The sequence below is a fragment of the Dipodomys merriami genome, unplaced genomic scaffold (assembly GCF_024711535.1).
Source record: "Dipodomys merriami isolate MVZ:Mamm:240054 unplaced genomic scaffold, mDipMer1.0.p SCAF_564, whole genome shotgun sequence".
Lineage (NCBI taxonomy): Eukaryota > Metazoa > Chordata > Mammalia > Rodentia > Heteromyidae > Dipodomys > Dipodomys merriami.
The window spans coordinates 38,934-52,016 of NW_027206140.1; positions in this window are offsets into that span (position 1 = coordinate 38,934).

The following is a 13,083-nucleotide window of genomic DNA, read 5'->3' on the forward strand; positions in this document are numbered from 1 at the left end:
TAGCCAATAGATACATGAAGAAATGCTCAACCTTCGTAGCAATAAAAGAAATGCAAATCTAAACCACACTGAGATACCGCCTTACCTCAGTTAGAATGGCTATAATGAAGAACTGTAATAACAAGACAAGCTAGACAGGATTTTGGTGGGACTGTAATCTTGTTCAACCACGCTGGAAAGTAGTATGTAGGTTCCTCTAAAGACTCCATGTAGAGCTCCCCTATGACACAACAATCTCACTTTTGTGCATTTACCCAAATGATCACAAACAAACCCATACTATAACTACCAGTACCACTATGTTTATTGCAGTATTATTTACCATACCTAAGATATGGAACCAACCCAGATGCCCCTCAGTAGATGAATGGATCGATAAAATGTGGCAACAACGCTTGATAATAAATGTACTAGTTATCTTGCCCATGTAATTGTAACTCCTCTGTACGGTATTCTTACAATAATAAAAAAAAAAAGTGATATATATACACAATGAAATTCTATGCCTCCATCAGAAAAAATGGCATTGCCCCATTTGTTAGGAAATGGAAAGACTTGGAAAACATTATAGTAAGTGAAGTAATCCAGGCCCAAAGATATATAGCTTCCATGGTTTCCCTTATTTGCAATAACTAGTATATGTCGGAGATAAACACAAACTGTCAGACAAGTTGATGTTAGGTGAAATGAACACCAAGATAAGGACTCAAATGCTTTTACTTACTTGCTGTTTTTTCTACCATATTTACAAGATGATTTCTTTGTTGCTTTTTATGTCCCTCCCCCACAATATAACCTCTATTTTCACTGTATTTGATGTTGTTATAATTTGGGGAGGGGAAGGGAAAAACAAATTGGGATTCATGTGAACCCATTGCAACAATGACAGGTACAAGACGTTAAGTCAAAAAACGAACTTTACAACTTTGGCACGGGGGGGGGGAGGGGCCGCAGAAAGGGAGATGGGAAGGGATGGGACGGGGAAAGAGGGGAGGAGGCAACAACGCTTGATAAGAAATGTACTCATTACTTTGTTCATGTAATTGTAAACCCTCTGTAAGTATTTTCACTTTAAAAAAATCATGAAATAATAAAGTGAAAATCCATGCCAATTTTTTTGCCTGTCGTGGGGCTTGAACACTGGGCCTGGGCACTGTCCCTGTGCTCTTCAGCTCAAGGATAACTCTGTACTACCTGAGACACAGTGCCGTTTCTAGTTTTCAAGATATACATTGGCAATAAGAGTCTCACAAACATTTCTGCCCAGGCTGGCTTTGAACCACTATCCTCAGATCTCAGACTTTTGGGTAGCTAGGATTTCAGCATGAGCCACCAAAGACAAGATTCAGGACAATTTTAAAAAAGCAAGCTTATTGAAACTTCTGGCTTTTTCTAATAAATAATGTTGTTTTCAGCATTAATTTATAACTATGAATAATTTTTAGATGTAACTTGGAATTTTTTAATAGAATCAAATATAACTTTTACTATTACTCAGTATCTCACAAACCCACTGTAACTGACTTTCCCCAAAGGCAATTATTACATGCTATATTACTCATTATTTTTATTACACTCTATATATTACATGTCGTGTGAAGTGAAAATAGTTTGTACCATTTCATATAAATTAGTAGATGCTACTTTAGCCTTATAAATTCAGAACTGTGGTTTTAAATGAAAGAAAGATATTCGAGTTAAAATGAAATATAAATATGTAATGTGTCCCAACTGAATAAAATATTCTGAGTTCATACAGACAAAAATATTTTCTTTCCACTAAAGTCTTTGAAGTAATACCATTGGAAATAGTGAGGCAAGAGGAGGAAGAATTAAAATCATGTCAAACAATATCTGGTATTCTGCTATCCCCTCCACTGTGAAGACCTGCCCATTCCCAGTTGTCACAAAATTTCAAGTGTCTCTCTTAGAATCTATTTGGAAAATTTCTAAATCACTGACTATTTTTGTAATTTCTGTTATATGAAACAAAATATTGACACAAAACAATTGAAATAAAATACAAACATATGTTGAAGTCATCACAACTGGAAAAACAACCAACAAAGTAGAACTTCCCCAGGAACAAAAACAAGTTTTGCCCAGGTTTTAAAGCACAAAAACCTCAAATACATGTTAACTTGGAGTAGAGCCATAAAGAAAACTGTGTCTCAGAAATATGGTTGTATTAAGGTGTAATTAAATTCATCTAGATGAACCTAATATAGCAAACCCCTTGAATGGATCAAATTGTTTAAAACGAATCTAACTGTATGCGGAGTGAGATCTGCACATATTTAAAAGAATAAAATAACAAAATCATGACATACTAAAAAGTTCAGAAAAGCAATGAATAAGTGCAATATTATCCATATTGAGAACTAATTCCTACTGATTTAACAAGAAAAAATATGCAACTAATACAATCTGAGTAGTGTACATGAGTGTATATAACTTTAAACTATTCCAAATTACACTTTGTAGAAGATTGAATGTGGGTAATCTAAAGGAGAACATCAACAACTGATATAAATGAAATTAAAAATCCCATGAAAAGAGAGAAGTAGTTTCTAGAAAATAATAGCTTAACAAATGTTAGTGAAAATCTTTCTAGTACTGAGAAAATTGCATACCTATTTATTTAGATCCAAAAAAAAGACCTCAGTTACTCAAGCTGATTTGAAACTTTGGCAAAGTAGCAGGATACATCTGTAACATTATTATGGATGTTGACTCTGGCATGGAATTCATTTCCTCTTTGATCTGACAAATGAATATATGAAAGAACATAACTTCTCCAACTAAATATCAAGACTTAACTAAACATATCACAAGAAAAGTCATAATGTAATCCGTATTGCAACTGGGATAAGAGAAAAATCAGTCATAGTGATTCTGTATTTATCATAAATGTTGATGTTTTTCATAAATTATTTCCTTTAGTTTGCATTTTCAAAATATTGTGTTATATGATGTATATCATGGTAACTTATTTTGAATGCCTCCTTAAATTTTTTTCTGTTTACAATGTCTCTCTTCTGTTCCTAACCCATGAAATGATGTTGATTCCAAAAACATTCTAATAACCACTGTTTATAATACACAAAATCTCATAAGCATGACAGCAGTAAGCATTGGTTAACATTTGGATACCAGGGTGTCATGACTTATGAGGCCTATCTGCATGAGTTGCATTGTACCTAGATTCCTCAGCCTAAATTTAGCCACTGTTAAAAAATGTTTATATCTTTATTTGTCACCCATCAGAGATTAAATCTGAGTATACACCCTAAGGATAATGATAAAGTAAAAATTTAGCTTTTCTGGATATAAAGTAAACAAAATGCAGCATAGAGTAACTCACTGGATTAAAGTCAACCTATTTCACCAAAACACTCTAAGCATTACCTTACAATGTGTATTATTCTCATGAACGGAATGGGGAATATGAGAAGAGGACTAACCAAGCACTGTCTTCAAATATGTATAATTTGGATTTATCTCTATATTTCGCTATAAACATTTCTGATAAAACTGTTTGAATAATTGCTTTATAATATATCGTAGTTTCATATACCAAATTACATTCAGAAAATGGGATCTAACAATTAACTAAAGAAAGTCCTGGCAGAAAAAATGGCACATCTATACTATATGACACCCAATTCTGAGGTATTTCATTATGCTTCCATTTAATGAATGTGATTGTTTAAATGTTTCATAAAATACTAAATAAAATTGATCAGTGTATTATAATCTAATTGTTTCCAATTTTATCCGAGAATCATTAAAGAATTTCCCATTCAATCATGACATACATCACATTCCATTGGTATTCATATGGATAGGAATGAGTTTCTTAGGATTTCCTGCCATTTGGAGGTGGCAGGGACCAGGATTCGAACTGTGGGCTCCAGCTCCCACCACTTCAGCCCGAGGATAGGGAACTCACTGGTCTGTTTAAGAATATCAGCAAGACCAATGATTATGCAGGCTCCAGTGGTTCCCAGAAGTCCTCCTTGATACTTACAAGGTTGTGAAAGGAGTATCATGGTCAAAGTCATCCTAGGCAGAAAAGTCCTTGAGAGCCCTGTCCAACTTCAGGACCAACAAAGCCAGAAGTATAGCCATATGACTCCAGTGTTAGAAGGCTAGCCTTAAGTAAAGCAGCTCACGGACTGTGCCCAGATCCTGAGGTCAAGGTCCAGGAGTGGCAACAAACAGACATACACAACAACCTGTGCAGCCATCTGCCTAAAGGAGGTCACCCTCAGCAGACTTTAAGTACATTTTATTATGAGGCCAATGCAGGAACAGTCACAAACCAGCAGTGGAAGAGAAAAATCAGGTTTCTTAGAAGTAACCAGTATTCAGAAAATTAAAATTGGGGACATAAAATGGTGGCATATTTATGTAAAAACTACCATTAAGAAAAAGATGAGGGGGCTGGGAATGTGGATTAGTGAGAGAGTGCTTGTCTAGCATGCACATTCAAGAAAAAGACAGAATTAGACTTGGAAGTCAGGAGGAAAGACGGGAACACTTCCCAGTCATGAGGTCTTCTGCAGTGTGCCAGGACACCAACATGGTCTTCAAACAACCACAGAACAGGAAGACTGTCTCTTTCCCACTTCTCAGGCAGCTGAGGCCCCAGAGTCAAGAGGGCAGAGCCAGGTTCTAACTCAGGTGCTTGGAGCCAGAAGAGAAAGGGCTCTGCCTCTCCTTGGACTGGGGATTTGCTTTAATAATGTGGAGAATGAAGGAAGGAGAATGAACTGGCATTGGTAGAAGAAGGGCCTTCAAATCTGACAGATGGAGAGTTAAAAACCCACTACCTAAGACCAAAGAGCAAGGCTCTCTACTGTTAACCTAAAGATAGACTGAGGTTCCCTTCACCTGAGGGAGGAACATTAATTAGTCATTGTCTGAAGAGGCTGAGAAAGCCTGATCCTTGTGTAACTCTGACAAATGTTTCAGGTTTCCTCTCATTGGTGGCAGTGTCTTGAATGAATGAAGTGGTTTTGCAACTCACTTACCTGTTGCGTGTGTACATTCTGCCTCCTAATCCTGTAGGACTAGGTCTCTTTGCCTAGTTTGGCTTTTGAAACTGTTTTCTGCCTTCAAATATTGTTACACTGGAGTTCTTCCTGCTAACAGGGCTAGGGCTTAGAAGTTGAGAATTTTATGTGAACCCATGTTTGGTCAATGATGTTTCTTTCCTGCTTTTATAACTCAAGAATCTAAGAACATTTAGAGTGCAAGTAACTTCTCATTACAAAGGGAAACACAGGAAGCTCTTGAACATCTGACCTTTCAGCAGTAGAAGTCAGAGTGTCATCGACTTTCCAGCCCTGGCTGGCTTTATCCTATGATCCTCAGACTTCAGCCTCCTGAGCTAGGGTGATGGGCATGAGCTACTGGTGATCTCCTAAGTTCAGAACTGTAATAACATTGGCATTACAAGTCAACTGCTTATCAAAAAGGGCTTGGGCAGCATATTAGGCCTTTCAACATTGGACCATTCAGACACAAGGTTATAATGCTAGAGTCTGAGAGGCTATGCATATGTATTGGCTACACTTGAAGCTTGAGCTCTACCTCCAATTCTGGTGTGCATGACCATACTTTTTCCCAGAGAATGTTCTCCTAATTAGCAAATAGGAAAAGTACTTTGCTTAACCCTCACTTTTTTCCAGTTTTGTGTCTCAAACTCAAGTATGGGCATGGTCCCTGAGCCCTTCAGCCCCTGAGCCCTTCAGCTCAAGGCGAACACTCTACCACTTGACCCACAGCACATGTGGTCTTTTTGGGGTTCATTGGAGATAAGATTATAACAGGTTTTCCTTGCCTAGGCTGTCTTTGAACTCTGATCTTCAGATCTCAGCCTCCTGAGACCCTAAGGTTCCTGTTGTGAGCCACAGGCATCTGGCCTGCTGTTTTTGCCAGACCTGGGGCTTGAAATAAGGGCCTGGGTACTGTCTCTGAGCTCCTTTTTCTCAAGCCTAGCGCTGTACCACTTGAGCCACTCCACAGCTTCTGGCTTTTTCTGAGTATGTGGCACTGAGGATTCAAACCTTACCATTCATGCATGCTGACTCAGCTCAATACCACTAAGCCACATTTCTAGCCCCACCCTTACAATTTTATCCCTCAACTGCATATCCCCAATAAAAGGCTTCTGAGTAAAAATCATCTAAAGAAATTCCTTTAGGAAGGTTCTAAAGATAATGAAGGCAAATTTCATACTTGGGAAAGACCCTAAACATATGAAGACTGTGACAAATGCTTCCATTTAATTATGTATCATGTTTCAACACTTAATAAAATATTAATGAAAAACAAATCAATGTCCTAAAGTATTGTGTATAAATTTATAATAGATGTACAACATGTACTAAATGTTATGTGTATAATAATACAAAATACAATAAACAATAAGTAAATGAAAAGTAAAAAAAACAAAATAAATACAAAATCAATAATAAACATTATAATGTGTAATAAACATACATATATAAGTATATATCATATATTACACATATATAGAAATGTATTTTCCATTGCAGAGCCTTCATTCAGTAGCTGGGAACTCTAGCCTGAATTTCTTTTCCTCAAGGACAGTGAGCTTTGCCTTTACCCATGATACAAAAGAGTTACCTGGATGGTCAGATCAAATCTCAGCAATGATGGAAATACTGGCCCCAGTTCCAAGACAGTGACTTAATTTTTTAATGGAAGTAGTTTTGTTTATTCAGTTACATACTGAAAATTTTTAAAAAAAGCAGCGTAGAATTGTGTACATCTATCAGACATCTTTCTCTTAACCCCAAAATGCTTGTCTGAGCACTACTTTTTTCATTTTTTATTGTAAAAATGTTGTACAGAGGGGTTACAGTTAAATGAGCATGGTAATGAGTACAGTTCCTATTGTGCATTGTTGCTTCCTCCTTGTTTTCCCCCTACCATTCCTTCCATCCCATCTCCACAACTACTCCCCCTGCCGAGCTCAGTGACTTAACTTTTATTTTTGGATTTGCATGGGGTTTGAACTCAAGTAGTGGCAAATCTGCACTTTCCCTCACATTGGTACATATTTACAAAGATCCAGAGTTCAAATCCCAGGTTAGGAAAGAAAACTGGTATAAATTCAAAACTAGGGAGCTTTATTTCTTTTTAATTTAGTTAAATAATTAATTAATATTTTTATTTATTCTTTATTTTGCCAACATGGGACTTGAACTCAGGTCATGGCAATTCTGCCTCAGCTTCAATCGCCCTAGGGTGGGGCACCCTCAGACCCATAGCCAAAGTAGGGATCCTAGGCCCAGAGGGGTTTCAGGAAGAAAAAAAAACATAGCATATCACAAAAAGTGGCAAGCTGCAGAGGGCTGAGGGTTTTACGTTTTTTTCTTTGCACAGTGACCATCCTGGGTCTGAATAACATGACTGCAAAGTGGACCTGACCTGCCATATCTGAAGGCTGGCATGCTATCAGGGAATCCATAGGCCAACCTGTGAACATATGTCCCAGGTTCAAATCCCAGTACTGACACCTACCAATGGCAGGAGATCATAAGAGACTCATTCCTATGCATAGGAATACCAATTGAAAGAGTAGTTCATGTTTGAGTCTAGTCTAAATTTGGATGCAATAATCCTATGATGCTGATTGATCTTAATAGGTTATTATGCATGAAAAGAATAATATTCCTTCAATGGCGGTATAATAAATGCCTAAGAGTTGGTAGTAATGTAGTAGTGTCATTCAATCATAGATAGATGCCTCTGGTGTTCCTTACTGATATATGTTTATTTGTATACCACCCTTTGCCTATCCATTTATCACTGTTTTGGCCAAACCTGGAGCTGGATCTCAGCAACTAAGAACCACCTTAAAGCTTCATTGGCTAGAGGCTGCCATGCTCACACTCATCCATTCATGAATTGGGCTTGCTAAACCCTGAGTTCACATTCCCGCACTGCCAAAATTTTAATGTTGAGTAAGAAGCCAAGTGTGACACATGTTTTCCATTTCTGTGAGAGTCCTGGGTGTCAGGCATGATGGAGAACTTATTTACAAATCTGGATGCTGTGATAGGATGTAAACAATGTAATACATGGTAGAGGGGTCATCAGAGTCAATGAAATAAATGGTAAATAAATGAATAAAACAAAAAATATAATGAATAACCACACCCAACAAAATATGGTCTGACTATCTGTATGGAAGTATAAATCCTATATTTAAAATGGATATAAGGAGTATGTTTTCCAACCCTGAGGCTTGAATTCAGGCCTAGGGTATAGGTCTGACTTGCTTGTCTTCAAGCATGTTCAGATTCCCTACCGTCACGGTGCTGCATATTTACACAGACCTTGAGTTCAAATCCCAGGCCTGGCAGAAAAAATGTCATGAATTGCAAACCAGGGAGCTAAATATTTTTTTTTAATTGAGGGCCATTGGAGAAGCCATAGTCCCGCACAGCAACATAGGCCTACAGTTCGAATACAGTCATGCCACTTACAGATGGTGGGAGATCCTAAGAAATTCGTTCCCATCCACAGGAATAATGATGGAATGTTATCAATGTCACAGTTGAATGACATGCTCATGAATGATACTTGTACACAGACTTCATGATTTCAGTCGGCTGATTGATTTTATTTAATATATTATGAAACATTAAAAGAATATTATTTCTCACAGGGACGCAATAATTTCAGGACACTGATTTACTTAATACTTTATTAAAGATAAAAATAATAACATTTATTTATTTTTTTTTTGTGGATCCTGGGGCCTTAACTCAGGGCCTGGGTGCTGTTTAGCTCAAGGCTAGTGCCCTATCTCATGGTTTCCCTTATTTGCAATAACTAGTATATGTCTGAGTCAAGCAGAAAAGGTCAGATAAGGTGATGTTAGGGAAATGAACCCTAAGATATGTACTCAAATGTTTTTTTTCTTTTATGTGATTGTTTCTAACACATTTATGATTGTTTTTTGTTGCTCCCCCACAGTATAACCCCTGCTTTCACTGTATTTGTTGTCAATATAATTTGTGGAGGGGAAGGGGAAAAACAAATCATTTAAATAGGGATACAGGTGGACCCATTGCAACAAAGAGATGTACAAGTCATTATTTCCAAAATGAACTTTACAACTTTGGTGGAGGGTGAGGGAGCAGGGAGGATTGGGTGGGGGGGGCAGAGGGGAGGATGGGAAGGGATGGGAAGGGGAAACAAAGGAGGAGGCTACAATGCTTGATAAAAAATGTACTCATTATCTTGCCCATGTAATTGTAACCCCTCTGTACATTATTTTCACAATAAAAAACTTAAAAACATAAAAAATATTAATTACATGGAGGCATAAGAAATATCCAAGAATTGGTAGGAATGTAGTATATATAACTGAAAAATGGATACACATCTCTGGCACTCTGTAAAGAAATATATATTTATTAGTGTACTATAATCTGCGTGTCAATCTGTTCTTATTTTGTGAACCCCTGGTACTCGATCTCAGATCCTGGAAACTGCCTATCAGCTCAATTTGTTCCAGGATGGCATGCTGACACACACGCATTCATGAATTTGGCCCGGTACGCCTTGAGTTCAGATGCCATCATGCCCAAACAATGAATCATGGAGTAAGAAACTGATGGTGACACATGTTTTCCTATTCTGTGAAAGTCCTGGGTGTCAGGTATAATTGGAATACATATGCAGATCTACATCCTATTTAATCAATGTAACCAATTTTCTATGTGCCATATTAGTCATTAAAATAAAGTCAATACATGTTGGGTCTTTGTTTGCCCCCGAAAGATGGATGGGGCCCAAGAAAATGTAAGTGCACCATTTGCCTGTTCCCCAGTCTCCCTTAGCCTGGGAAACATTCAGACACAGTGGGGAGTCAAGTCAAGCAAGAACTCGTTTATTACTACACAGCAAGCACCTTTTAAAGAGAAAAATTGAGAGGCTGGGAAGGGGAGGTAAAGGAACCAACCAATCACTGTAAAGATCACACCCTATCATGCACCTAAGCTTTATCTAATCAGATTTTAAGGTAAAAAATTGGGCTGTGCCCACTCAACTTCCTCTCAGCACCATCATTGCTGCCTATGTGCCCCACAAACACATGAATAAAACAAAAAAATAAAATGAATAACTACACTGAATGCAATATGGAGTCAACCTATGTATGTAAATATAAGTCATATATTTAAAATGTACACAAATAGGATGTATTCTAGTACTGGGGATCGATTTCAGACCTAAGGAACAGACATGAATTTCTTGACATCAAGAAGGCTAGCTTCCCATTTCAATACAGTGCAACAGAGTTACCCAGACCATGAGTTCCAATCCCAGTTGTAGCAGAAAAAATGGCACCTTTATACTGTGTGACGCCCAATTCTTTGGTATTTCATTATGCTTCCATTTAATGAACGTAATTTTTTAAATGCTTCATAAAGTATTGATTAAAATCGATCAGTGTCCTATAATATTATTGTGTATAATTTTATCGTAGAATTATTTAAGAGCTGCCCATTCAAACATAACATAGATCATGTTCCTTTGTATTCATATAGATAGGAATGAGTTTCTAAGGATCTCTTTCCATTTGGAGGTGGCAGGATCAGGATTCAAACTGTGGGCTCCAGCTCCCACCATTTTAATCCGAGGATAGGGAACTCACAGGTTTGTTTAAGAATATCAGCAAGACCAATGATTAGGCAGGCACCAGTGGTTCTCAGCAGTCCTTATTGATGTTTACAAGGCTGTGATAGGAGGATCATAGTCAAATTCACACTAGGCAGAAAAGTCCTTGAGATCCCTGTCCAACTTCAGTGCCAACAAAGGCAGAAGTAGAGCTGTGTAGCTCCAGTGGTAGAGAGATAGCCCTGATTAAAACAGCTCACAACACACACACACACACACACACACACACACACACACACACACACACACACACACACTGTAGTCTAATCATCTATCTGTTTATATATTGGCCATTCCTAGGGCTTGATCTCATGTCCTCAGATTTGCCCACCAACTTCTCTTGCATCAGACTGGTGTGCTAACATTTACCCACTCATGAAGTGGGCCTGCTAGGCCCTGAGTTCAAGTCACAGAACTGCCAAAAACTTAATCCTGGTGGAAAGCCAATTGTCCCACTTGGTTTCATTATGGGTGAATGATACTCAGGAATGATTTAGAATACACAGGCAAATCTATGTCTTATGTAATAGGATGCAAAAAATATTATATGTGTAATCATATTCACTAAAATATATAAGAAACAAAACACAAAATAAAATGAATACACTAACTGCAATATGCAGTAAAATATGTAGGTCAATAAAATTCATGTATTTAAAATATATACGAATATTATTTTTTCGAGTGCTAGGACATGAATTGAGGTCCTAGAAACAGGCCTGACTTTTTTGTCTTCCAGAATGTTGATCTTCCCCATCCCCCACAGTGCTGAGGATTTACCCAGACCCTGAGTTCAAATCCCGGTCCTGGCAAAAAAAAATGGCATGAATTCTAAGCCAAGGAGCCTCATAATTTTAAAAACATTTTTAATGTATTTATGTATGTATGTATGCATGCATGTATGTATGTATGTATGTATGTATGTATGTATGTATGTATGTATGTATGTATGTATGTATGTATTTTTATTTTGTCAACCACCGGGCTTGAACTCAGCTCATGGCAATTCTGCCTCAGCTTTGATCACTCTTGGCTGGGGTGTAGCCACTGGACCCACAGCTGAACCTGGGTTCCTGGGACCCAAAGGCTGACAAGAAAAAAAATAATTAATGCAAATCAGAAAATAAAAAAAAAACTGGCAACTTGCAGATGGCTACCGGTTTTATATTTGTTTTCTTTGCTAGTTGACCATTCTGCTTCTGAAAGACACGGTTGAAGAATGTTGGTAACTTGGCATTATGGAAGGCTGGCGGGCTACCAGGGAACCCAAAAGCCAATATGGCAATATAGGCCCTGTGTTTGAAGCCGGGTCCTAACCCCAACCAATGGAAGGAAATCCTAAGTGTCTCGTTCCTATTCATAAGGATACCAATGGAAGATTGTGAATGGCAAGGTTGAATTAGTTGTTTCTGAATACTACCATATAAATAGAGTGCTTTTAGGAGGCCAATGGATTTTAATGAAAATTTTTGACACATTCAAAGAATACTATTAATTACATGGACATAATAGTTTCAGGACAGTGGTTGATTTAATTAATAATTAAGGATGAAAACAATAATATTAATTACATGGACGTATACTAAATACCCCAAAATTGATAGGAATGTAGCCTATATAACTGAATAATGTACAGACATCTCTAGCACTCTATAAAAATCAATAATTATTTTTGTACTACCATCTGCATGTCAATCTGTTCTAATTTTGTCAACTCCTAGAGCTGGATCTCAAGTTCTGGAAATGCTTGTCAGCTCAAAATGCCTCAGGTGGCATGCTGACACTCATCCTTTCATGAATTGGTCCTTGTAGGCTGTGAGTTCAGATGCCAGCACTCACAAAAATTGAATCGTGCAGTAAGAAGCCCATGGCGACACATGTTTTCCTTTTCTGTGAAAGTCCTAGGTATCAGGTGTGAAGTTTCATACATAGGCAAATCCATATCCTATGTAATAAATGTAATAAATATTTCATGTGTAATAACAGTCAATAAAATAAATGGTAAGTAAATGAATAAAACAAAACATAAAATGAACAAGCACACTAAGCATAAAATGGGGTCAACATATGGGGTTCAATTTCAGGGCCTGGGAAGGGCCTGGCAGCTAAATTGGCTAGAGGCTGCTGTTCTGACAGTCAGCCACTTATGAATTGAGCATTCTAGGCCCTGAGTTAGATCCCACCACTGCCAAAAAATGTAATCTTGGAGTGAGAAGCTGAGCGTGACACATGTTTTCTTTGTCTTTGAAAGTGCTTGGTGACAGGTAGGATGTATAATTCAAATGAAAATCTATATGTAATATATGCAAATCTATATTTAATAGGATGTCATAAATGTAAAAAATGTCATAATTGGAA